This window comes from Otolemur garnettii, unplaced genomic scaffold (assembly GCF_000181295.1).
Source record: "Otolemur garnettii isolate 467f Iridium unplaced genomic scaffold, OtoGar3 scaffold00124, whole genome shotgun sequence".
In the NCBI taxonomy this organism is placed as follows: Eukaryota; Metazoa; Chordata; class Mammalia; order Primates; family Galagidae; genus Otolemur; species Otolemur garnettii.
Window position 1 is genome coordinate 4,310,946 of NW_003852519.1, and position 4,938 is coordinate 4,315,883.

Consider the following 4,938-nt stretch of genomic DNA (forward strand, 5'->3'; position numbering starts at 1 on the left):
TTTTTTTTTTTAGACAGTCTCAATATGTCGCCCTCGGTAGAGTGCTATGGCATCACGGCTCACAACCACCTCAAACTCTTGGGCTTAAGCCATTCTCTTGCCTCGTGATTCTCTTAAGCTATTAAGTAGCTGGGACTATAGGCACCTGCCACAACTCCCAGCTATTTTTTTGGTTGTAGTTGTCATTGTTTGGCAGGCCCAAGCTGGGTTCAAACCCGACAGCTCTGGTGTATGTGGCTGGCACCCTAGCCACTGAGCTATAGGCTCTGAGTAGAGTTTTTTTTTTTTTTTTTTAATATTTCTAGCTTAAAAGTAAATCCATGGCAGGAAGTTAGACGATACAAAAATTTTCAGTAATCCCACTGGCCAGGGATACCTGCTCTCGTGTTTTATATATTTTATTCTTCTAGTGTTCTTTGTATGCACATATGCTTTTTTTAATTGAAGAGGGGTATAAATTATACTGTCTTTATAATTTTTTACCTTTTTAAACTGAAGTATCCTGGTAAGTCCCAATAAAAAGAATACCATACTATGAATGGTTTCTTATTAAAGTTTTCTATAGCCTCATTTTAAAATATTATCCAAAATATTTATGTTAACTAATCTTTCAGCAGTTACATTGTTTCTAATATTTCTTTATCTGATTACTTGCCACTATGACCCTTGAACCAAAATCTTTATACACCTTCCTGAATATTTTTAGAGTAAAATTCTAAAGAAGGAAATGCTATGTGAAAGAGTACACCCGCCTCTAATGTTAGTGATTCAGTGTCAGAATTAACCCCCAGAGATGTTATACTGATTTGTAAACTGTCTTAGTACATATGCATTGCTATGACAAAAATGCCTTACGCTGGGTAATTTATAAAAAACAGACATGTATTTCTCATAGTGAAAGCTGACACATCTAAGATCAAAGCACCAGCAGATGCTCTCTCAGCGGTGGTGAGAGCCTGCTTTCTGCTTCCCCGGAGGCACCGTCTAGCTGTGTCCTCACAGGGAGGAAGGGTCCAACAGCTCCCTTGCACCTCTTTTGTAAAGCCACCAATCCCATTCATGAGGGCACCATGACTCCAGCACCACCAGCAGACCCCATCTGTCAGTACCATCACGTTGGAGAGTAGGTTCTAACATGGGAGGAGGGCAGGTAAAGTCACAGCACGCTCTCACCAGTAGTTTGTAAGATTTTTTTTGTTCCTGTCATTTAACATTCTCAATAAAACTACTGGATAACACTTGTTCGAAAAAGTCTTTTCCAATCCGAAGAAAATTACATATTTATTAGTTTAGGAGTGATGCTCTCTCTTTAAAACTATTCCCCCTTTTCAATATCTTCTTACTCATTTTTTTTTGCCTTTTTTTCCCTTTTAGACAAATAGGAATCATTTGTTAGTTGCCCGCAATTGTGTGTATATATAAAAGATAACAAATATGCACAAAATTTTCCCTCAAAACCAAAAGAGACATACAGTGTCGGTATAATGTAAACCTACATCCATACTATTTTTTTTTAAGTAGTATATTAGGTCTTTCTGTATCTTTAATAACGTGACTAAGTTAAAAATCATATCAAGTAATGTTTTCATAAATTTAATGCAAATGATAATCCTTTGTATAGATCTCTTTGAATTATTCTAATTATATTTAATCCAAAATTCAAAGTGCCTTTTCCACTAACTCCCAAGTAAGTTCATTTTACATTTAAGAAAATGAAGTTTGTGGCTCGGCACCCATAGCACAGTGGTTACAGTGGCAGCCACATACACCAAGGCTGGCGGGTTGGAACCTGACCCAGTCCAGCTAAACAACAATGACAACTGCAACAAAAAAATAGCCAGGTGTTGTGGCAGGCACCTATAGTCCCAGCTACTTGATAGGCTGAGGCAAAAGAATTGCTTAAGCCCAAGAGTCTGAGATTGCTGTGAACTGTGATGCCATGGCACTCTACCAAGGGCAACAGAGTTGAGACTCTGTCTCCAAAAAAAAAAAAAAAAGAAAGAAAACAAAAGTAAAGAAAAGAAAATGAAATTTGCACATTAACCTAATGCTACTTTCTGATCCCAAAGAGGGGACACCTTAATTTTCACCTCAAATGCAGAATTCACCCATAGCACAGTGGTTATGGCACCAGCTACATAATACCAAGGCTGGTGGGTTTAAAAGCAGAATTCAGTTTTAAGATAATCCACAGGCTGACTATTTTAGTATAAAACTATCATCACTTCATTTATATACAGACATCGGTTGTTACTCTTTATTATTGACTTAACAAAAAAATTCTATGGTTTCTTAATATGAAATCAAAATATCAAGTATATGGAGGCTGGACACAGTGCCTCATGCCTGTAATCCTAGCACTCTGAAAGGCTGAGGCGGGTGGATTACTTGAGCTCACAAGTTGGAGACCAGCCTGAGCAAAAGCAAAACCCCATCTTTAAAAAACAGCCAGGAATTGTGATGAGTACTTTGGGAGGCTGAGCAAGACGATCACTTGAGCCCAAGAGTATGAGGTTGTTGGGAGCTATGATGCTGCAACACTCTACCCCGGATGACAAAATGAGACTCTATCTCAAAACAAAAAAATTAATTAATTAATTTAATTAAGTTAAATTAAAATAGCTGGGCATTCTGGTAGGCACCCATAGTCCCAGCTACTATGGAGGCTGAGCCAAAAGGCCTGAGCCTAAGAGTATGAGGTTGCTATGAGCTATGACACCAGGGCACTCTACCAAGGGCGACAAGGCGAAACTTTGTCTCAAAAAAAAAAAAAAAAATTAAGTGTATGAATTTTCAGAATTTGATGTCATTATTTGATCCTCATCTCAGACTCCCGCAATGAATTGTGCAATAAGGCATATTTCAAATACCACGAAAAAGTCTCCTTTAACTAACTTCAGTATTAGGTAAATGTAAAACTTAGGTCCAGAAAAAACAAGGTAGCTCTTCTGAACATGAATGAATTTTTATCAAAGTTTTCCGTGTATTTAAACAATATAGAAATTAAATCTGCTATAATTCTATTTTAAAATTTGGCTACTATGGTATAATAACTACACATTAAACAGCCACTTTGCATGGATGCTAGTAGATTTCTACATGAATCTGTTAGAAAACATACAGTATACACACACGTAACTCCCACGCCAGTCCTGCTGGCATTATTTTCCATTGTGTAAGGCAGTCTGTTTATAGACATCTTCGTATCTGCAACTTTAGATGTTGCTTTTTTAAAAAAAACTATCAGTCTTCAAACTTTTCTCCAAAAAATTAAAATAGCACATAATGCATGAAAATAATGAGCCTTCAGTTCACTTCCTGTCATTTTGATTCATTTGACAATGAAACATAATTCAACATCCACAGATCACCCATTCTTAGATATTCTGTTAAGGAACATTTTTAAAAATCTACTTTCTTTACTTCAAGGCAAATACTATTTTGCATTCCATTAGGAGTCCATGGATCCATGTCAAAAGCCAGCCGATCTAATACTCATCTGCTAGAAATCTAAACTGATTTCTACTCATTCATGGAGCCTGTCAGGAATTTCAGCAGCAACAAGATTTCATACCACTAACTTTGTATCATCCGACCTCACTCTCAGAGATCTCAAGAAAAACTGTGTATGTGTTTGTGCACATTTTATAGTTTGCACGGCATTTTGCTTAAATTATTCTTCTGAATTCTTGTACTTTTGTTACCTTATTGGAAATTACATAACAGGGTAACACAGTGGCTCTTACTCATATGGTGATTCACTCATCACGCACTCACCTGGGACATCAGACCTGTAACCATCTCATTACAACAGCCCTGATTCATTACCATCAAAGAGCAGAAAAATGAAAATATATTGAGCAAAAGGAATGAATTTTAAAAATTCACAGGCTCTGGTAGCCTGTGAATACTAGTAAGCAAGTATTTCTATGTATTTATTAGAAGTGTGTCTCTTAAGCATTTGTTGAAATTTGTCTCTCATTAACAGGCTGACTGGTTCACAAATAAGATATAGAATTTAGCCTTTATGGTAATTGTATTACAAATACAGATCTATGGACACATAATAAAAGCATGTAAAGTAGCACACGTATATGCTGAATGACATAAATCTAATAAAATCATACTTAAATGTAAATAAAACATCGGAAAATTTTAACTCAGCTTGTGAGGAACCAGTCATAAAAACTGAATAAACCACAAGATTTTAGGAGGCAAATTCCCACTTCTCTTCCAGTAAGGATAAAAAAAAAAACTTTGTGGGGAGCTGACATCTGAGGATTATTTCACAACAGAAATTCAAAAGCTGATAAAGCAAGGATCGGGTCCCTTTTCTAACAAAGAACTTGTAGTCATTGAGGAACAAACAATATAAGCAGGAAATAGCAACAAACAAGAGGAACAATTACAACGGAAAGAATGACAGAGTGACAGAATTTGGGGAGGGGGCTCGGAATTTCATACTCATCTGTAGGATATAAAATTTAGACCTTGTGGTTATCAGGAAAATAAATCTTAAAAACAAATTCCTGGAGAAGGTAGCACTGGCTCAGTAGAGTTCAGGGATCTGCTGAAGTCCAAGTAAAAGAAGTAGAAAAAAAAAATTCTAGGTGCGGCGGTGCCTGTGGCTCAAGGAGTAGGGCACTGGCCCCATATACTGGAGGTAGCAGGTTCAAACCCAGCCCCAGCCAAAAACTGCAAAAAACAAATTCCTGGAGAAGGTAGCACTGGCTCAGTAGAGTTCAGGGATCTGCTGAAGTCCAAGTAAAAGAAGTAGAAAAAAAAAATTCAAAAATTCATGTGGATTCAGAAAAGAATCCAAAATAGACAAAGCAATTTTGAGCAAAAAGGACAAAACCAGAGGAATGATACTGCCTGATTTCAAAATCTACAAAGCTACAATAATAAAAACAGCATGATTCCATCACAAAAATAGAC